We start from the raw sequence: 23,833 nt of genomic DNA, 5'->3' as shown, positions 1-23,833 counted from the left end.
AAGCAGTCCCAGAAGAAGGCCAGTATGGAGAACCACCTCAGAGGAACAGAGCGGCCATCTCAGAGGATGCAGTCCCAGAGCAGCGGCTGGCATGGAGCAAACAGTCCTGGAGAAGCAGACGGTGCGGGGAAGCAAAGGAAATGCATCTTGGAGTAGCTGAGAGCCGGTGTAGAATGGACTGGAGGCTTGGAGCAGAGTGGGGATGATTGTTGGACGAGATCCAGCATGGGTGCTCAGACCATGTGCAGAAGCCCCTGTGCTGAGCTGCTGCAATGTAAAGTTTACTAGATTTGTTTTTATTTGGTTGTAATATCAATCCTTTAACTATGCATTATTTCTAACTTATTCTTTAAACACTATAAAGTAATGCAATTACTTTTGTTTTTGTTCCTAATTTGTATCTAAGAGCTGAACCCAGGTACCTAAGATGGCACCATAAGAGGGAATAGTGGAAAACCTTTCACTGTACTCCTGTACTTCTGTACTTAAGTACATATGACAAGAAAGATATTTTATTCTATATGATGTTCTATCCAAAGAGGAGTCTAATTCTAATTTAGTAGAGGGCACATTGCAGATTCTGCATTCTCTGCAACTTCAGTTCCTTCTCCTTTTTCTGCTGCAGGTCAAGACTCTGCAACTGCGGGCCCTTCATCCCCATGGATACAAATTGCTCTGCTCTCCCTGTGTGCTTGCTACAACACTCACTGCCAAATTCCTGAACTCATCTGAACTGTTGCACAAATACTCCACAGTCCTTGCACAATCTTTGCAATGGCAGAAAGCATACTCATTTTTCTGCCCTGAAAATTATGTGCTTAGCTCATGAAACAATGCCAGTGATGCACTGTTTGGAGCTGTTATTTGGGCATGGCAAGTCAAAAGTTTGAATGACCTTGCATGCTTCAACTTTCAAATAGAGTATCAAATCAGCTGCAAGGACTAAATAATGTCACAAAATACAAGGCTTCTTGTGTCCACATGGCTACTGTATGAGTACCCCTCTTAGGATAGGTCCACTATGGAAGTCGCCAGAGGCATTGCGTGTGATATTTCAAAGACCTTTAGTTTCCACTGTGCTCTATCCTATGGCATTAAAGATCAAGATTTTGTGCCCATGATCACCGGAAAGTGAGAATCCTGCATTCATTGAAATTAACCAAGTGGGATAAAACTGGTTTGTTGGGTGTAATTATTGCCCAGATGATGTTAATGAGCTTTTCTGTTACTGCTATCCTTATGGATATTGTGGAGTAGGTTTCCCATTATTGTGTTTAGCATAGACGAATAAAGCAGATGAAAATTCAAATGGAAAAGGTGACATGCTCATAACTGTGCTCACCCAAACCACACTGTGCCTATTTTTTTCTTTATTCATTTAAATTTACAGAAAATAACATGGAAGACTGGGAATCACTGCTCTACTTGTGTGTAAAACTCATATTTTTCTCTTCTTGTTGGCCTTGCGTCGAATGATTTCTTAATAACAGGTTACTATGCTCTCATAAATGTTCAACATAAGGAGTTCATACAACCTCAGTGGATGTATTTCGTTGGGTGCTTTAAAAAAAATTTATTGTGGTCTGTAATTATCAGTGTATGCCAAGTAGACCCACAAATTAGTGCTTCCATTAGCCAGAGTACCGTACCATGACACATATAATGTCATAATACTCTGTCATAAAGTTTCAAGGTCTCTCAATTATACTTGAGCTTGGAATTTATATTTATGTTGAATGCAGTTAAAAATGTGGGCCAGCAGTAAAATATACAAATTGCTATGATTAATAATTTTCAGAAGAAAAGCAAACCAAATCATGGAGACTAATATTTCATCTAAAATATTATCAGAAAGTAGAAAATTTAAGATTTAAGATTTAAGCTTTACTGTCACATGAACTCAAGTGCAGAAGTACAAGAGTACAGGAAAAAGTGTTCAATGTCCCCACACACAGCGTCATCTTTGATACGAAAATACCAAGGTACAAAACTTAAATACATACAGTAACATGGAGAAACAAAAATAAAAGTAAAGCATTATCCTATCTTGATGTCTCTTTACCACATGAACAATTAACTTCCTCAAATAATTAAACAGAATATAATTTTCATTGATCACACTGAAGCTCAATGTTCTATGTAGCAATGTTATAAACATTTTCGCAATGTCTTAAGTTTTTGAGAAAGTGATCAAGGTGATTGATGAGGCCAAGGTGGGTAGATGCTGTCTACATGGATTTTGAAGCATCTTTGACAAGATCCTTCATGGCAGACTGATGCAAAAGATGAAGTAACATGGGATCCACGGTCAATCGATAAGATGGATTTAGAAGACAGAGAGTAGTAATTGAAGGGTATTTTACTGACTGGTGATCAATGGTGTTCTGCAGGAATCAGTGCCGGGATTAATGTTGTTTGTAATATTTATAATACATAAATGATTTGGAGGAGAATGTAGGTCATCTGATTAGTAAGTTTATGGATGACACAAAGGTTGGGGGTTGCAGGAATGAGGAGAACTGCCAGAGGATACAGATATGGATAGGGTGGAGGCTTGGGCAGAGAAATGACAGATGGAATTTAATCTCGGCAAATGTGAGGTGATGCATCTTGGAAGGTCTCTTGCATGAGGGAAGTATACAGTAAATGGCACTACCCTCAGAAGTATTACCATGCAGAGTGATCTAGGCAGAAATAGGAACTGCAAATGCTGGAGAATCTGAGATAACAAGGTGCAGAGCTGGATGAACACAGCCGGCCAAGCAGCATCAGAGGAGTAGGAAGGCTGACGTTTCATGCCTAGTCCCTTCTTTAGACAGGGTCGTCTGAAGAAGGGTCTAGGCCCGAAATGTCAGCCTTCCTGCTCCTCTGATGCTGCTTGGCCTGCTGTGTTCATCCAGCTCTATGCAGAGTGATCTAGGCATTCAGGTCCATAGTTCCCTGAAATTGGCAACAACAGTAGGAAAGATGGTCAAAAGGGTATATGGTATGCTTGCCTTCATCAGTCAGAGCATAGAGTTTAAAATTTAGCAAGTCATGTTGTAGCTATATAGAATTTTAGTGAAACCACATTTGGAATATATATATAGTGTTAGGGCTGCCCATGACTGAGCGGCATGAAATAGCCACCAACTGCCCCTGACATGCTCTGCAGAACATGACTGACAGTAATTAGAACATTTGGAAAAATACTTGCTTAACATAGTCTCAGCAGATCGAACAACAGCAGGACTGCTTAATCAATGTTACTTGATGGGATGGAATATATAGATGTATTTGCTGACATAGATAAGAAGATTTCATCCTAATTAGTTGTTTCTTGCTGAATTATTTAATCAATCTGTTACAATATTAAGAGTAGGTTTTAGTTCAGATACTTCAGATAATCAGAGATATCGATTTCAAATTAGTCACAGATCAACATATATACAAAAAACCTCAACAAAAGAAAATATTCAAACTAATTTCAGGCAACAGAAGTAGCTCCTCTGAAGTTTAAACTGTATACAATCTGCGGTTTTTGTGTGTCTTACTGAAAAGAAAATACGAAGCTGGAATAAGTTGTACCAAAATAAAGTTGTACTTGAATTTACCACTGGACTCAGACTCTCATTGGAAAATATAAGATGTAACGCAGGGTCTTTTTTCCCGGGAAAAAAAAATGTCAATTACCAGGAGATGTAGCTTTAAGGTAACAGGGGAAAGTTTAAACAAGATGTACGAGGCAAGGTTTTTTTTAACATAGAGAGTGGTAAGTGCCTGAAATGCATTGCCAGATGAGGTGGTAGAAGCAGATATTGTACCAACATTTAAGAAGAATCTTGACAGATACATGAACATTCAGAAAATAGCGAGAAACAGATGGTGTAATGGCAAAAGGCTTTCATTTTAGAAAAGCATAGTGTGTTGACTCAGGCTTGGTGAGCTGAGGGGTCTGTTTCTGTGCTGTGCTGTTCTTTGTTCTCTTTGCTTTTCCAGCAACTTTGTTTTTGTTGGTGAACTCAATGTTGAGTACTAAAGGCTGTAAAATGCTTACAGGGAAAATGAGATGTTGTTCCTTTAGCTTGGGTAGGGTTTCACTTGAGCAACGCAACAGGCCGAGGACAGAAATGTTAGCATGACAGCTAAAATGAGACATTGAAAAGGCATTCAGCTAGAAAGTCAGGATTATTCTTACAAATAAAGCAGAGGTATTCTGCAAAACAGTCACTCAATCTAGATTTGGTTTTGCCACTGTTGTGGAGACCATATTTTGAGTAGAATACACAGTAGTGAAGATTTTCTGGGAAATTACATTTTCCAATGGGTAATCCCCCTGCGTCTGGAACACACTGAAAAGCCCATCAAAGTCAGAGAGTTAACATAGAACATTACAGCACAGGAAAGGCCCTTCGGCCCTCGATGTTGTGCCGACCTGTCATACCGATCTGAAGCCCATCTAACCTACACTATTCCATGTACGTCCATATGCTTGTCCAATGACGACTTAAATGTACCTAAAGTTGGCGAATCTACTACCGTTGCAGGCAAAGCGTTCCATTCCCTTACTACTCTCTGAGTAAAGAAACTACCTCTGACATCTGTCCTATATCTTTCACCCCTCAATTTAAAGCTATGCCCCCTTGTGCTCACCGTCACCATCCTAGGAAAAAGGCTCTCCCTATCCACCCTATCTAACCCACAAATTTTTTGTATGTCTCAATTAAGTCACCTCTCAACCTTCTTCTCTCGAACGAAAACAGCCTCAAGTCCCTCAGCATTTCCTCGTAAGACCTTCCCCCCATACCAGGCAACATCCTAGTAAATCTCCTCTGCACCCTTTCCAAAGCTTCCACATCCTTCTTCTAATGCGGTGACCAGAACTGTATGCAATACTCCAAGTGCGGCCGCACCAGAGTTTTGTACAGCTGCAGCACAACCTCTTGGTTCTGGAACTCGATCTCTCTATTAATAAAAGCTAAAACACTGTATGCCTTCTTAACAGCCCTGTCAATCTGGGTGGCAACTTTCAAGGATCTGTGTACATGGACACCGAGATCTCTCTGCTCATCTACACTACCAAGAATCTTACCATTAGCCCAGTATTTTGCCTTCCGGTTACTCCTACCAAAGTGCATCACCTCACACTTGTCTGCATTAAACTCCATTTGCCACCTCTCAGCCCAGCTCTGCAGCTTATCTATGTCTCTCCGCAACCTACAGCATCCTTCGTCACTATCCACAACTCCACCGACCTTAGTGTCGCCTGCAAATTTACTAACCCATCCTTCTACACCCTCATCCACGTCATTTATAAAAATGACAAACAGCAGTGGACCCAACACCGACCCCTGCGGTACACCACTAGTAACTGGTCTCCAGGATAAACATTTTCCATCAACTACCACCCTCTGTCTCCTTTCAGCAAGCCAATTTCCGATCCAAACTGCTATATCTCCCACAATCCCATTCCTCCACATTTTGTACAATAGCCTATTGTGGGGAACCTTATCGAATGCCTTGCTGAAATCCATATACACCACATCAACCAGTTTACTCTCATCTACCTGTTTGGTCACCTTCTCAAAGAACTCAGTAAGGTTTGTGAGGCACGACCTACCCTTCACAAAACTGTGCTGACTATCCCTAATCAATTTATTCTTTTCTAGATGATTATAAATCCTATCTCTTATAAGCTTTTCCAACACTTTACCAACAACTGAGGTAAGACTCACTGGTCTATAATTACCAGGGTTGTCTCTACTCCCCTTCTTGACAGGGGAACCACATTTGCTATCCTCCAGTCGTCTGGCACTATTCTTGTAGACGACAAGTTAAAGATCAACGCCAAAGGTTCGGCAATCTCCTCCCTGGCCTCCCAGAGAATCCTAGGATAAATCCCATCTGGCCCAGGGGACTTATCTATCTTCACACTCTGCAGGATTTCTAATACCTCTTCCTTGTGAACCTCAATCCCACCCAGTCTAGTAGCCTGTATCTCAGTATTCTCCTTGACAACATTGTCATTTTCTGGAGTGAATACTGTCGAAAAATATTCATTTAGTGCTTCCCCTGTCTCCTCTGACTCCACACACAACTTCCCACTACTATCCTTCATTGGCCCTAATATTACTTTCGTCATTCTTTTATTCCTTAAATACCTATAGAAAGCCTTAGTGTTTACCCTGATCCTATCCGCCAACAACTTCTCATGTCTCCTCCTGGCTCTTCTGAGCTCTCTCTTTAGGTCTTTTCTGGCTACCTCGTAGCCGTCAAGTGCCCTAACTGAGCCTTCACATCTCATCCTAACATAAGCCTTCTTCTTCCTCTTGACCAGAGATTCCACTTCCTTCGTAAACCACGACTCCCGCGCTCTACAGCTTTCTCCCTGCCTGACAGGTACATACTTATCTAGGACACACAGGAGCTTTTCCTTGAATAGGCTCCACATTTCTAATGAGCCCATCCCCTGCAGTTTCCTTCCCCATCCTATGCTCCCTAAATCTTGCCTCATCTCATCGTAATTGCCTTTCCCCCAGCTATAACTCTTGCCCAGTAGTATACACCTATCCCTTTCCATCACTAAAATAAACATAACAGAATTGTGATCGCTATCACCAAAGTGCTCACCTATTTCCAAATCTAACACCTGGCCGGGCTCATTACCCAGTACCAAATCTATCATGGCTTCGCCCGTGTTGGCCTATCTACATGCTGTGTCAGGAAGCCCTCTTGCCCACACTGGACAAAAACTGACGCATCTATAGTACTCGAACTATAGTGTTCCCAGTCAATATTTGGAAAGTTGAAGTCCCACATGACAATTACCCTGTCTCGCTCACTCCTATCGAGAATCATCTTTGCTATCCTTTCCTCTACATATCTGGAACTATTCGGAGGCCTATAGAAAACTCCCAACAGGGTGACCTCTCCTTTCCTGTTTCTAACCTCAGTCCATACTACCTCAGTTTATGAGTCCCCAAACATCCTTGCTGCAACTGTAATACTGTCCTTGACCAACAATGCCACAACTCCACCCCTTTTACCATCTTCTCTGTTCTTACTGAAACATCTAAATCCCGGAAGCTACAACAACCATTCCTGTCCCTGTTCTATCCATGTCTCCAAAATGGCCACAACGTCGAAGTCCCAGGTACCAACCCATGCTGCAAGTTCACCCACCTTATTTCGGACGCTCCTGGCATTGAAGTAGACACACTTCAAACCAACTTTTTGCTTGCCAGTGACATCTTGCGTCCCTGAAACTTTATTTTGGACCTCCCTAGTCTCAACCTTTTCTATACTCGAACTACAATTTTGGTTCCCATCCCCCTGCTGAATTAGTTTAAACCCACCCAAATAGCCTTAGCAAATTTCCCCCCCAGGATATCGGTACCCCTCTGGTTCAGGTGAAGACCATCCTGCTTGTAGAAGTCCCACCTACCCCAGAAAGAGCCCCAATTATCCGAGAATCCAAAATCCTCCCTCCTGCACCATCCCTGTAGCCACGTGTTCAACTCTTCTCTCTCCCTATTCCTCGCCTCACTAGCACGTGGCATGGGCAACAAACCAGAGACAACAACTCTGTTCGTCCTAGCTCGAAGCTTCCATCCTAGCTCCCTGAATTTCTGCCTTAAATCCCATCTGTCTTCTTACCTATGTCGTTGGTGCCAATGTAGACCATGACTTGGGGCTGCTCACCCTCCCCCTTAAGGATCCCAAAATTCTGGGGGTTCTGACTCAGAAAAGGTTATAGGATTAAAACCCCAAGATACAGCATCAAATCCCCAAACTACGTCTCCTGACCACTTATATTCCCTGACCCGACACCCCTTCCCACCAGACTTGAAACCCTTCTCCCATGATACCAACCCCTGCCCACAGCCTAATGTGACCCATCCCTCCTGGATCCAACATGCCTCTAGTCTGGCATGATCCTGCTGGAGCCAAAATCCCCACCCAGACCACATACAATCCTATTAGATTTGATAACACCTACTCACCCTGGACTCCTACCCAACTCTACTGAAACTGATGCGATGCCCCTACCCAACCCTGTCCAACTCTACCGAATTTAATGGGCCTGGAGCAACCCAACCCCGCTGGATACATCAATTCCTCACCCCATCTCGGTTTGACTTGATCCTGTTGGAGTTGACAAACACTTCCTTATGCCTACAGAACTCCACTGGCCCCAACACTGGCCCCATCCAGTCCCCCCAGGATGAGCCCTTAGCCTATCATAAGCATTTTTGCACTTATCTGGCACTCTACCCTTTTATTAACTGACCTGCCACCTTCTGCTTTCACTTGTCTGACTCCTCATTTCCTTGGTCACTTGTCAAAGTGCCTTCAGGAGATTCAACTCATGAAATATTGGGAAGTGTCTTGCTCTGCAATGGTACTTCTACACTGATTGGGTTTTGCCCTGGTTTTCTCCAATGGATACATTTCATAACGGTCAGTTTTGGAAGTCTGCCTAGAAAATTTACCAGCAGATAAGTGGGTAATTTTAAAGAGGATTACCATTGGTCAACTCTGTTCTAAAAGTAATTAGAATATCTGAGACTGTGTCTGCAGTAACAGGTCATGGCTGGGAATTCAGTAATGTATAACTCCACTCCTGACTACTCGGAATTTTCACAATCCTCACTGTACAAGGCAAGTACCTACTGGAACAATTTCCACTTGCCTAGATGGGTGTAGCTCTAACAACACACTAGAGGTTTGATACCATCCAGGATAAAGAAACCTATATGATTGGCATTCCATCCACCAACCTAAAAGTTTGCCACCAATGCACAGTAGCCACAATGTATGCTATTTGTAAGATGCACAGCAGTAACTCACCAATTATTTTTTGTCAGGTCCTCCAAACCCATAACCTTTAACACCTAGAAGAACAAGGGTAGCAGGCACTTCAGGATGCCACCATCTGAAATTTCGTCTCCTCACATGCCATCTTGACTTTGCACATTATTACTATTCACTCATCATTTCTATATAAAATCCTGTATCTCTCAACTTGGCTGCATTTTGGAAGTACACCACACAGACTGCAATGGTCCAAGGATGCAGTTCATTACCACTTTTTCAAGAACAATTAGGGACAGGCAATAATTGTTAGTGATGCCAAATTCCTATGACTGAGCTCAGAAAAAGAGAACATTAGACCTGTTCAGGCAGATTCAATTGCAAAATAACTGAGAAGTGCAGTATTAATCAAACAAATTGTTGTGTTTCACATTAGACCTTAAGTTAACAATCAGAAATTAGTTGGTTACAAAACTAAATGTCACTAAGAGTGAAAGCAGTACACATTGGCCTAGCTTTTGATGGCACCTGTCATATGCATTTCTTGTTGTGTGGTAAATTTTTGGAGCTTGAAGTGATAATGGATCCTGCACATGAGTGAACACAGCAAGCAACTGTGTATCTCATTATTAAATCGGATTGGAGAACTTGGAAAAGAACAGTTCAAAGACTGAGAAACAAGTATAACTAGAGTGGTTGAATTCAATTTTTTTAACAAATTAATTAAAGATAAAGGAAGAATGGTTAGATCAAGAAAGCAGGACAAAACGTTATGAAGAATTTGGAAAAGCAATTGGCTGTAATGCCTCAAACAACAGTTAATACATAGAAAAATGAAACTCCACATTTGTAATAATGAACTCCCAGTGCCTGAATCATTGATTGTGAGTAATCAACAATTATCTGCTTTTTAAAAGGGTATTAAGAATTGAAATGACCAGACATAATTTTCTGTGGTGAGTTACTTCCCATGTAATGTGTAAATACAACTTCATGACATTCACCACAGTTCAAAGGTGAGAGAAACTGCAAGCTGCTATAACTGCAAAACTAATTGCAGTGCAGCACAATTCAGACAGTAATTCTGGATTTTTACCCTTTACTGTTATTTTCATCACAGCTCATCAATTTATGTGAAAATATCAGAGGACAGCTGTAACTCCTCTGTTTTTAGAGCATCATCTGACACATTAAATTTATTACTAGTATCAGAAGTTTATATTTCAAGTAAGTATGATTTTTTAATTGGTGATTCTATTATACAGTGTGTCCACTGATACCCAGGCGTTGTACTCAAAAAAGCCAATCAATGTACAACATATTATATAAAATTGCTGCAAGTAAAGCACAAATATGCTGGAAATGGAGGCAATATGATCGTTCCACACTCATCTCCAATTGTATAACTGCCCTGCAAGTTGATTTGTACATGTCTGTGAATGCCCCGCATCTACCTTCAATTGTTCTTTTACTTTACTTCAAAATAAGAGATTCCAACACAACTATGAAAGAGCAATGCCATTTAAATCATCTTAAATCAAGTGTTGTTCCCACTTAATGTGACAAATATTTTTTTGATACAATCCCCGTATTTGAGCCCACGACCAGAATTTTCCATCTTGTACAGAATTGCAAACATGCTTCTTTTACAAGTTTGTTAGCCAAGAGCTCCCAAAACACTGCATCTGAACCAGTATGGTCCCTTCATCGAAACAGATTGAAGAATCATCACTGAGCTATAAAACTGCAAAGTAGATAGAAATTATAAAGTACATTTAAATCATTGTTCAAAAAGCAAGATCTAGATTAAGAAATATATATGGGATAAAAGGAGACAAATAAAAAAAAACTGAAAAATAACAAAAAAAGACATTCTGAGAAATTACAATTCCAGACTTTTAATGTTAACATTTTCAAGGCCAGACAGTGTGTTCATGTCTATGCATTATTTTTATGTCATTAAAAATGCAGTTATTATAGATTGCACTCACTGTAACATTTCATCCCCACTTTCTGAATTATTATTATTAGCCCAAGTTAACACTATTATGGAGGTCTTGGAGCAGATACATCAGCAAAGACTCCAAACACACAGCCTGTGAAGGTACAGGTGATGATATATAGCAATTAGTGGGTTCAACATTAATTGTAAATGTGTGAATGCAATAAGCTGTTGTCAGGCTTTCTTTGTAATAACTGCAAACTACGCCTCATTATTATTTGTACAGTAAAATGCAGGTAACTGTGGTTTTCATCTATAAAAACGGTTTTAAATTTGCTTTATTATTACATGGCCAAAGCATGATAAAACAGGCATGATGTCCACAGGCACTTTGTAAATGCATGACTTCTTTATTCTTATTTGACAGTTCCTTTGCATTTCATGTTAACACAGCCCTTGCCCTATTTGTTGCAATTGCATTTGGTGTCAGTACGCCCAGACCTCCCTGGATACCAACATTTCTCATTTTCTTCCAATTTAAAAATAATCTTGTTTTTCTCTTCCTTTTTTGACAAAATTTAATAACTGCACACTTCCTCATCTTATACTCCATTTGTTCTGTTCCTGTTTACTTGCCTATATCCCATGCAGCCTCTTTGCATATTTTCCTCTCAAATGCTGAATTATCAGCAAATTTAGATATTATACTCAGTCCCTTCATCTCAGGCATTAACAAAGATTGCACATTCTAATGGTCCAGCACCAATCAGTTATTTTCTCTGGCAATATCTGTTTTTGTTTCAGACTTCCAGCATCTGCAGTTCTTTGTGTTATTTTACTAATCGTTTAGTGCCTGGCTAATTATAGCCTGCCTAAGTAAAAATGTTTTGTTTATTGTGAATTTTTCTTTTGCATTGGTCATATCCTCAAAAAGAAGGCAATATAAACTCAGTCAATTACTGCCACACCAATCTACTTTTAACTATTGACAAAGTGATAGTCATGGTCAACAACAGTACTATCAAACAATATTTTCTCAGCTCACTGATACTGAATTTGGGTTCTGCCATTGCAGCAACTCAGCTCCTGACCTCACAATAGCCTTGATGCCAACATGGACAAAGTAGTTGAACTCTGGAGATGAAGTGATAGCTTCCCCTGAAATCTAGGTAGCATTGGACCAAAATGACATCAGAGCATCTTAGCAAAGCAGAAGTTAATGGGAATCAGGGAACTATTTGTACCTAACTTGGCTAATACAAAGGGAGATGGTTGTGGTTGGTGGACATCAGTCATCACAGTCAGAGGATATCGCTGCAAGAGTGCCTCAGGGTAGTGTCCTCGGCCTACTTGCTTTTAAATGCTTCATCAATGACCTTCTCTCTATGATAAGGTCAGAAGTGGGAATTTTCATTAATTATCACACAATGCTCAGAGCCATTCATGATTCCTTGGATACTGATGCAGTCTGTGTCCAAATGCATCAGGCAACATTCAGCCTTGGGCTGATTAGTGACAAGTAATATTTCCATCACACAAATGTTAACAAGAAAGAATCTAGCTATTCCCTTTGACATTCAACATCATTGGCATTACGGAATGTTCCACTCTCAACATCCTGTGAGTTACCATTGACCAGAAACTGAATTGGACCAGACATACAAGTACTCTGGCTCTAAGAACAGTTCAGAGGATGGGAATTCCTTATTTTTTATTATTCATTCACGGGAACAGGACATCACTGGCTAGGCCAACATTTATTGCGCATCTATAATTTCCCAAAGTGCAGTTGAGAGTTGACCACATTGCTATGGGTCTGGAGTGACATATAGGCCAGACCAGGTAAGGATGGCAGTTTCCCTCCCTAAAAGATATTAGTGTACCACTTGGGTTTTTCTGACAAATGACTGCTGTTGATCCATGGTCAATCTGCTGTGGCACGATTCAAATCCAGGTCCACAGGACATTACTTGGATCCCAGGAATAATAGTATAGCAATAATACCATTAGGCCATTGTTTCCACCTCTGGAGTATTTTGTGCTGAATAACTCACCTCCTGGCTCCCTAATGCTTATCCAACATCTACAAAGCACAAGTCAGGAGTGTGATAGAAAATATTCTAGTTACCTGGTGAATACAGCTCCAACAACACTTATGATTCTCAAAATCATTCAGACAAAACAGTATGTTTTATTGGTATCACATCTGGCTCAGCATGCAGGCTCAGTGTCACTTTGATGGGCAAAAGCACACAATTCATGTCTCCTGGACTTAGGACAGTAAGGGGAAAATACGTAAAGCATGGGTTTGAAAATTCCACCCACATTTTGTTTGTAGACATCTCTTGGCAGATGAACAATGCATGTAGAGTAAGCATGGTAATGCACTAAATGTTGGCCAACGGCAGATTGCACCCATACACTGGTATTATCTTACCCATCATTTTCATCTCAATAATCCAGATGTTAGTAGCAATACTTTGAAAGGAGATGAATACTGCCCAAAAACCCATGGTTTGGTAGCAAAAGTCATGCAGGTACAACAATGGTCTCCAGCCAATGCAATAGAAAGTGGAATGGTCAAGGTAGGAAGGGGTGGGAGTGCAGCAGATACTCCCAATTGGATATAATACGTTGCTTACTTCACCAGTACAGTACCTTCAACAAGTTGATGCACACTTGCTGCAAACAACAGGGCTGCTGAAGGTCCAGTTCAATACTTGAACTGGTATGAAGGGCCCTCCAGTGAGGCTGGATAGAATTTGCAACATCATACTGTATTCTACACAATTAGAGCTAGCAACAAGTTGATGTGATACATGCTGAGGAGCCAAGGAAACAAAACAATCTTCCAAAAGCGAGGGTGTAAATATTGAACTGTAGGAAGCTCTCCTTATAGATGACAGCGCTCAGGTGTAATGGGTGTTACAAGGCAAACAAAATTGGCAGTCTGTTTCAGTAGATGCTAGCTGGTTGTAGAAGGCCATGATGGACTATCAAGTTGTAAATGTTAATATTTGGTTCACACTGGAGTGTGAACTGCAGCTTGTATTTGTTTCCCTTGTGTTTCCTTTCACTGTAAAGGTCTTGCACAACACAGGAAAAAACAATGTAATTGCACATGCATTATATCAATTGTAAAGTGGCAGAAAAGTTAAGGGCTTAAGAAATATTAGGATCATATGAGGCTGTCTAAGGAAACAGCAAGGATGAATTGATTTAAATCTCATGTTTTGTTCTCTGTATAACACATTTTCTGATGAAATACATTTTTGAGATGGCATTTCATCTTATAATGGTAGAGGTGTGCGAAGGCTGGATCTTTTATTCTTTTTATTTTATTGTGAACTAATTTAAGGAAAATACTCTTTTACAACAAAGGACCAAGGAAGGAATTGCTGGACTTTTAGAAAGCAAGTTACTGAAACTCATACATTGTGTTTACTTTGTTACTTTGTTCGAGCCATGAGTTGATGGTCCAACTCTAAGTGTCTGTGTAAAAAGTAGGATTCAATGAGCAAAATGTAACTGATCGGTTTGTAGAGTTGTTATTAATTGTGGATGTCAAAGGCCATCAGCATAATTGGCTGCTAGAGAAGTGAATGGCTAATGAGAGTGAATGATACGGCAGAAACCTTCAGACTGCTAAAAGAGTAGACGATGTGCTTTTGGTTCCAGTAAAATACATAAATCATGAAGAAAACCAATTTATTTTCTCTCTCTTGAAAGCTGGTGCTTCAAACCTGTAAATCGGAAACTTTATAATTCATGAACCACTTTGTGTCTCCTGTGAAGAGGTAAGAAAACCTGATAGAAAAGATCAGAGAACTGAAAGACTCAAAAAACAAAAAGAACCTGAGCACCGGTACTATTGAACTATTAACCAAGTATTTTATTTCCTTCCACGCATAACATCATTTATTTTTGCCTGTTTGCCTCCGTCTGTATGTATACGTAGTGAGGTTTTAATTAATAGAGTGATACGATGACAGATTTTTTTTGTTAGAATCTATTTGTCATAAGTAGTAGTTCTTGTAAAAGACAGAAGCTGTTCAATATTTTCTACCAACCTGAGTAAAGTTGGGAACTTTACATAATTTGATAAAATATTTAACTTTTGAGAAGACTATAGGTGTAGTTAAGCTTGATTTCCAGTGAGCTATTCCAGTCTGGTGTGACACTGTTATACAGCCTTGGTATTTCTCTCACTGCTCTCCCATTTAACCATATCTGTGTCCTCTCGCCCTCCTTTTGTTAATTTAAAGCCCCATTGACTACCCTAGTTATTCAGTCTGTTAGGCATTGGCCTCTGTCTGGTTTAAGTTCCTTAGGTTGTAGAGAACTGTGCCCTCTTTCTCCAGTGCTGGTGCAAGTGTATGATGAGCAAGTTCCCTGAGCTTTCCCATACTACTCTTTCAAACACATGTTCAGCCTTTTAATTGTTTGACTCTATGCCAATTTTCACATATCTCAGATGACAATTCAGAGACTTTTACTTGTGTGGTTCTGCATATTAATTTAGATTCTAATTTAAAGAGTACCTATTACCAATGCAGAAGTCATTACGGCCCTTAAATCCTTCTTCTAATCTTTGTCTGGCAGCTAAACTGAATCTCTATGATCTTCCTTATTTTGAGAACTGCCCCCCTAGCAGATCCGTGTTTCAGATTCCTCATCATCATCATCACAATGGGGGAATGATACTGTGTCTACTGACTGGATACGAGAAAGCCCACATGGTGTGTAGCATGCACTGTTGGTGATTTATAATGTCCATGACTAGTAGTATGGGAGCGCTGAATATATGAGTCAGCAAAAAAGGATGCTCTCATTCCCTGTCAATATTCACAGTGATAATGGGACTAATTGGTTCGCTCCACAAGAAGTCAATAATGTCCTGGCAAGAAAAAGCCCCACCGAAATCTTTTTCTCACAGTTCTTCAGACAATAATGGAAGGAAGGTCTGGAATTCCGACACTGAATCTTGAAATTGACCCCTTTGCTTTGTTGTCAGCTGCATGTTATCACTTTGTGTATTCTGCTAATGGATTATGTAGTATGTTTTACTGCAGATTTTCTTTATTATTCAATTAAATCTGTGATCAGGTTATACTCCAATTCAATATAAATGGCTTAACATCTTAAAGTAAATCAGAAAATGTTGGAAATATGACCTGTCCCTTCTGCAAATGTAACAGTTGTTTCCCATTTATTAAATAATGGAGGAAACAGACATAATAACAGGGATCTTTAGAATGAAGATAGCAAAACAACCGCATTCAGCCTTATGGGACATGGTTAAGAATGGGGGAAGGAGAAGGTGATATATATCTAGCCTATTACATGTCTTTCCACTGAGAAACTAATGAGTTGTACGAATTCTAACTCATTGTATATGCAACATATTAACTGCCTTCTGGAACCGAATTTTCCTCTCTCTTAAGGAGTGGCTTAGAAGATAGGCAGGGGGTGTAACATTGATGTATTTCCCGAGGTGCCTTTCCTGTCACCTATCCGCATACCCTTGTTCTCGTTGATGTGGTTCTGTATTTGCATATAACAAAATCACCAATCATATTCCAGGGCTGGTAAGTTAAAAATATGCTCCGTATATTTGAAGCTATGTTACAAGATTGCACAGTGGACAGATTTACAGTAAACTTTTTATCATCTGACACCTATGTACCCATAGTGTGCTGACCAGTCCACATAATTGATAAACGCACACTAATTAATGGAAATGTAATGCAGGGGGCATGCATATCACTGTTTTACTTTAATTACAGCATAAATCACTTAAATAATAATGCAAATTTGCCTTAAGTAAATTTGACTGGCAGAGAGCCTTCTCACTCACACCCTCAACTGACTAATTGGACATTTGAGGAGAAATTGACTCAAAATTGAAATCAATTGATTGATTGATTGTCACATGTACCGAAATACAGTGAAAAGCTGTGTTTATGGGTACTGCAGGCAGATCCGAGCAAGCAAAGGGTTTACATATCAAAAACACTTCGAGGCATGCAGGTTACATTATTTGAAGCTAGGGTCCAGTCCACAGTCTGATAGCAGCCAGAAAGAAACTGCTCCTGAACCTGATGGTGCATGTGTTCAAGCTTCTGTATCTTCTGCCTGGCTGAAGAGGTTTTCGGAGGTCATTACCAGGGTGTGATGGGTCCTCAAATGACATTAGCTGACTTTCCATGGCAGTGAGCTTCGTATATGGAGTCCATGGAGGGAAGGTTAGCCTCCGTGATGGTCTGGGCTGTGGACCACCTTCTGTATTTTATTACGGTCCTGGGCAGAGCATAACAGGCCGTTATGCACCTGAGTAGTATGCTTTCAATGGTGCATCTGGAGAAGACGGTGAGTGTCCTTATGGATATGCCAAATTTCCTGAGCCGCCTGAGGAAGAAGAGGTGTTGTTGTATGTCCTTGACTGTCGCATTTCAATGGGAAGTCCAGAACAGGTCATTGGTTATTGCCACTCCAAGGAACTTGATGCTCTTCACTCACTCAATCTCAGTTCTGTTGATGTAGATGGGGGCATGTTCTCCTCTTTCTTTTTGAAGTCAATGATCAGTTCTTTAGTTTTGCCGACGTTAATAGACGGATTGTTATCATAGCACCACATCACCAAGACCTCTACCTCCCTTCTGTATTTTAACTTGTTGTTGTTAGATATCTGTCCCACTTCAGTGGTGTCGTCAGCAAACTTCTAGGTGATGTTTGTTTGGAGTTTGGCAATATAGTTGTAGGTGTACAGGGAGTACAATATGCGGCTGAGGGCGCATTCTTGGGGGACTCGTGTTGAGTGTTATTGTGGAGCAGTGCAGTTACCTATTCTCATGATTGCGGCCTATGGGTCAGAGAGCTGAGGATCCAGTTGCAGAGGATGAAGCTGAAACTAAGGTCACGTAGTATCGAGATCAGTTTGGACAGGATAGTGATGAAGCCAGAGGTGTAGTCAATGAGCATGACTCTGTTGATATTTCATGCAGCCATTCGATTGAACAAGGACAGTGACATGGTGATAAATAAATTTTTAGAAACTATAGTAATTTGACAGAATAATACAGTAAATTTTGCAGTAAATTGTTTTTTTCCAGTTTATCAAGAATGCCAGTTTGAACGTGCCAATAAAAAACACAGCTTGCTGTATTAAAATAACTCAAAAATAATTGTTGCAGGAAAATACAATTACGCTTCTTCACACTACATGTCCCTAGATTATGCAATTGTTGCTGGTCACGCATTCCACATCCTGATTACTTGTTCATTAGCATAATCTGTCTTAAAGTGATATGAGGACACCTGACAATTATATTTATTACTGGAGAGATGTTGGACAGCTCACTTATCCATGGGCAAATTGGAACCATTCAGCAGGCAATTAATGGCTACTTAGGTACTCCTTCTGTCCTTCTTGCTAAAAGTGGGTAAAGGAGACAATCCCCAAGGAGGAAGAAAATAGCTTTCACTGACCCCCTTCATCCACTGCAGAAGTACACTGACCCAAAGATATTCCTGCTCCAGTACTCACAGCCCCAAACCTGTTTTACTCAATACCCTTTTCCCTCGCACTGGAGTTGAACAGCCTGGTCTTGATGAAACTTTATGTACAACCCCCAACTCCGCCTTCCCCTCCTCCACAATATAGCTTGATGTCCAACTCCAAAAATAAGCAAAATTGATAATTATAGTTGGTGGCAGCAATGACCACCAGTCCATGAAATCTCAAAGCTGCAGCCTATTGATTGAATAACTTTCTAAGAAGTACAAACTTCTGCAGCTGATGGGCAGTCTCGCCTTGAGACCGTCAATATCCCAACAATCCCACTAACTATTAAATGGCTACGGAACAAATCCGCTTGCCCCTGATATATGTGCCATGGGCTGACATCAGCGTCAAGTGTAAAATGCCACCCTTGTTCTTTGTTATCTCATGCAACAAATTCAATCAGATACAGTTTTGTAGTGATTTTAATGAAATCAGCCAGACAGATATCAGAGAATATGATTTCCCTCATTGGGGCTGTGAATCTGGTCCAATCAGGGACCTCTGGGTGACAAATAAAATGAGGTGTGACACTCTGAATGCTGACTCTGATGAGGCTGTGCAAGAGTCAAGGGCTTTCTGCATATAAATAAAGGTTGACTTGGTGACAAGATACTGGCCTCTGTAGAGTTATTTCAGTTTATCTTGTATAACATATCCAATACTCATGAGGATGCATTACACAACTTAGCAATATCGACAACTAATAAATGCATGTATGATTCTATCCACTGGATTTTGCACATTGCTAAGCAAGGATCATCAAAAATGTCATTAAAATCTGCAGACAGAACAGGGCTTAATTTATATTCCAGTTCAACAACTTAAGTCAAGCTGACTAGAATGCAAAAGCAGTATTAAGTAAATGCCTATCCAATTACTAGTGACCAAAGATTGCTTATTTCAATATTAGTGCAAACAAAGGAAATGAAGTGAAATAAAAGAAAACCTAACACAAGGTCTGAATAATGCTGTTGCAATTTCCTACTGTAAGGCATGCTGGCAGTGATAAATAGTCAAAAAGGTGAAAAATCAGATTTGAACGACACAAATTGAATGCATATTTTCAATCTTTTCATGTGTGTGCTGACATTCCTAGCACACAATCACAATATTGTGAGTCAACTGTTATGTCCATTAACATGATCTGGTTAATTTAAGAAAACTTGTAAAGGCCAGCCCATGCCGTTTTGTATGTATTATCTTCTGTCTGATGAGTTGGATTGACATTCTCTATTTTTGATATGGATTACAGAATATTACTTGTAATGTTCAGCTACATTTATATGTATTCATTTATAAAAAACTGTTGGAACTTTAATCCTAAACCATCAACTTCCCTAACCCCAGTCAATCCAATTGGAATTTCCCCTTGTTTAGGAATCTAAGACTATGGAGCAGTTAACTAAAGGGGGTTTCCACTTTAAGGACTTAAATGAGAAATACTTATTCCTTTCAGGCTCATTAGTCTTTGGAATTTTATTCACCAGAAAACAATTACTATTGAGTCATTGAATGTATTCAAGGCTGAGTTAGGTACACGTTTGAACTGCAAGGGAGTTAAGTGTAATGGTTAACAAAAACGATAATTGCAGGAAAATCTCAGAAGGTTTGGCAGTATTGATGATGAGAAATCAGGGTTAACTTTAACTGAGTTCTGAGGAAGGGTCATTGGGCCTGAAACATTAATTCTGATTTCTTTTCAGAGATGCTGCCAGGCCTGCTGAGCTTTTCCAACAATTCCTGGCTTTGTTTCTGATTTACAGCATTCGCAGTTCGCTTGGTTTTTATTAAGTATAATGGGGTCAAGCAAGAGGATGAATAACTGACTCCTTCTGCTCTTGGGTTTTCTTTTATTTCATTTCCTTTATCTGCACTTAGTTTGAAATAAGCAGCTTTTGGCCATTGATCATTGAATAGGCACTTACTTAATACCCTCTTTGAATTCTGATGATAAACCAGTGAAATTAGATTCCAAATTACAGGCTGCCATGTTATAACTTCCGTTGACTTCAATGCTAAGTCAGAAACAGATAGCCAATCCCATGCCACTTCTTTACCCAGGTGAATTGGTAAAAATTAAACATTTTGGGATGATTTTTCCAATTTTGAGCTTTGTCAAGTAAAATTCATGGTGTCCTGTCTGCCATGATTAAAGGAGTTTATCTCACACAATTTTCAGGTTTTGATCTCATTAGTTATGCATCTGGGTTCTACAGTGCACTTCTCATGGCATCATATGACAGGAGAGATCCGTGAGTTTGCTGCTGCTGGGACCTTACCCCATTCACACTACCTTCATCATATCTAATGCCCAGTTAAACAAGGCTTCAAACACTGCAAGTCAAAACACTGTTGTATAACCATTATCATTGAGGACATGACACTGAAACATAGTTTAGCATTTCACTGACTGAAGATGCTAATGGATGGGTGATGGAGATGAAAGCAATTCTTTATCCTGTTGATTGGTGAAGGAGGTCACACCACCAAGCATAGCTAGCCTGGACTGTGATAGTTGCCTGGGTCAGTGAAAGGAATATCTAGCAGTGGAAGAGAAAATTAATCACCACTGTGGTCCAGAAGATTAACTGTCACCATCTCTTTTCGGCTAATTCCCACTCACAGAGACTCATGTTCAAGTCCAGAACTCCTGCCCACTTCATCAACTGACCCTTTCTCCCTACTGTCCTCCAACTCACTCATTGTGGATCTCTTTAACCATTTTTGTTCATTTTTTCACCAGAAAATGCTCTTCCATTAATTTTTATCATGTTTAATCCCTCCTTTGTTTCATTGCTGGAAAGTTGGCCTACATCTAGGCTGCAACAGGAATGTGGAGATCTCAATGGGAAGCCAAATCAGTAAATTTCATTGAGCTGTGCTCTGCTGCTCTCCCTTTATCACCAATCATTTGGAGTACATGGGGATAGCTAATGGTAATGTCCCTGGCCTAGTAATCCAGAAACCTAAATGGTGTTCTGGGGGAATGCAGGTTTGAAGTCCATGATAGCAGTCGGGGGAATTTGAATTCAATAAGCATCTGGAATTCAAAGTCTCATGTTGGCCATTGTCCTTTCTATTGGCAAACTCCATCGGCAACATTAATTCCTTAATTTCCCTAGGGAAGGAAATATTTACCTGATCTGGTTGTGGTTGACTCTTAACTACCTCAGAAATGTCTGAGGATGCTGCTGTTGTGTAAATCAACAGACAGAATATGGACTGTAGCGGTTTGTAAAATGCAGCTCTCCGCTACTTTCTGAAGGGCATCTAGGGATGGTAATAAGTGCTGACCTAGCTAGCAAAACAAACATCTTATGAATAATTAAAGAGAAACTTTGCCTGCATGTGCTTACAAAACTAATTCCCTCCCCTTTTTTTGCAGGTTACTATGTTGCAATCAGCAAATTGCTGAACCAAAGAGGCCAGCACATGCAATGTTTCCAATGTCTGTGCTCAGACATCCACCACATCACCATAAGTGCTCAGCCATAGTCCCTCTAACTCTCCTTTATGGAAACAAGTTCTGAAGCTAGATGTTGACATGACAGTTGGTATGCATGGAGCTTCAGGGGGACCGAAGGTACAAGGTGGTACAGCTTAGATGAAACACTCGTGCTCTGTATGAATGTTAAGGTCAGAGGGGACCATTTTCCTCACATCATGTGGCCCTTACTTTCAGAAAGACAGTGTGGTGTTAGCAGGCACCTGCAGGATAGAGCTGTCATACAGACAAGCCCCTGAAGCTTCATCTCAAGATACTCCACCTTCCACCTCTCCTGTGTTGCGATGCCAAAGCTTAGAAAATGTGGAATAGGAGGGTGAGTCAGCATCCGGGCAGGACACTGTCTGCAGGCCTGAAAGCCTCAGGGGATGACTTAATTGAGGATACAGAGACACTGTGATGAAGACAGAGTTAAAGGCCCAGATAAGCAAACAGAAAGCAGCGACTGTAAGGTACCCATTCTGACTTTCATTTCAAGAAAATGCATTTTGCAGTTCGAAGGAAGGAGGAGAGGATTGAAAGTGGTAAAGAAATTGAGGGAGGTTGGGATAATACTGAGATGTAAATACATAGAAATAAGGTTGTTGCTTTTTGAAGCTTAAACAGAAATTGTTCATTTATTTCTCAATGTCAGGATTCTGATTTGTTCATTCTTGATGGATTTTCCCATTTTTCTCGCCATTGTTCACCTGCTCTAAGGAGAAGAAAATTCCACCCAATCTTATTATTTTACTGCTATATGAAATTGCACAATTATTTACACTTAACTTTATTGCTCACATATGTATCTGTATTTTTGACTGGTTTATCATTGCAAGCATTCTCTGACAAAAAAAATTTGTAATTAGAGAAATGATCAAATCATTTTGCCACTGAGCGGTGACAAAAATCAATCAACAATTCCTTTTAGAAATTATGCCACTTTGATTACAAATTGAACGCACAATTCCATACTTTCTATTTATAAATAACTGGATTGAGACCATTTTAAATAGTTTCTATCAGAACACAGAGGAAACATCAAAGAAAAATACAGAATTTCATGTCTCAACTGTGTTAAAACTCAGGATTAAATGGATAAAAAATGAATCTATAGAAATTGAATTGGAACTGGCATATGACAATCGGGAAATTGTTCCAAAACACTGGGAGTCCATTTTTCAAAATCTAATGTTATGTACTCACAGTTATCGTTGGTTGTTCTGTCCTAATGAGTTTTTCATTTAAGTATTGTCAGAGCCCTCTCATAGATTTGAAATGAACCCAAGTGTGTGCTGGATTCTAATACTAATTAGAGACTAATGACATGAACTGCGCATCACTGTACCAGGCACACGATTCCCATGCCAACAGGAACATTTACATGACTGTGCTTGTAGATTATCCTGCAGCTTGGTGACATTCACGGAAAAAAAAACAGGAAAGGGGAAAAGAAAAAGCCTTATGAACTGTATTTGGTTACTGGGGTGATGAAAAGACCTTTGAATATGCTTTACTACTTTTAAAAGAAGTTGTAAAACATATTTGCAATTATTTGCTATTATGTTCCCTGTGGTGTTATTGAAACTGGACTGTTCTTCACTGAGAAGTCCATCTGTTTTTTTAGAAACTAAGTATTTTAGTACATGAATGCTCCACTGGATTTTACACAACATTCTGAATTCAAAATTTGGGGAGGAAATGATTTTTTGCAGAAGCAAAGATGGAAATATTAAATATTTACAGTTTATTTGTCCAATGAATATAAGATGGTATATTATCCATTCAAATGGAAAGCAGCAATCTGTGTATTCTGAAAGTCCTTTAATTTTATCGTAAATAATTAGATAACAAAAGAATGTACCGATTTAGTTTGGAACAACATGACAAATAATAGAGCTGTGTGAAGTTGTACTTCTATCATACATATAAACGTATGAATTAGGAGCTGATGTACGCCATTTGGCAACTTGAGCCTGTTCCATCGTACAGTAGGGTCACTGCTGCTCTGTTTATAATTTAAAATCCACATTTCCACCTACTTCTAGAA

General features: G+C 39.9%; 1 long non-coding RNA gene across 1 annotated transcript in view; it reads right to left on the bottom strand.

Annotated features, from left to right (window-relative positions):
• The window catches only part of LOC125457855 (uncharacterized), a 233,549-nt gene extending 210,485 nt beyond the window's left edge, over positions 1-23,064 (bottom strand). Inside the window, exon 1 of the long non-coding RNA XR_007248683.2 lies at positions 22,990-23,064. This is a non-coding gene — a long non-coding RNA (uncharacterized LOC125457855). The remainder of the gene's footprint in view (positions 1-22,989) is intronic.
• Between the last annotated feature and the right edge of the window lie 769 nt (positions 23,065-23,833).

Source organism: Stegostoma tigrinum, chromosome 14 (genome assembly GCF_030684315.1).
Source record: "Stegostoma tigrinum isolate sSteTig4 chromosome 14, sSteTig4.hap1, whole genome shotgun sequence".
Classification (NCBI taxonomy): domain Eukaryota; kingdom Metazoa; phylum Chordata; class Chondrichthyes; order Orectolobiformes; family Stegostomatidae; genus Stegostoma; species Stegostoma tigrinum.
The sequence above is the reverse complement of the archived record's forward strand: the minus strand, read 5'-3'. Positions and strand labels throughout refer to the sequence as shown.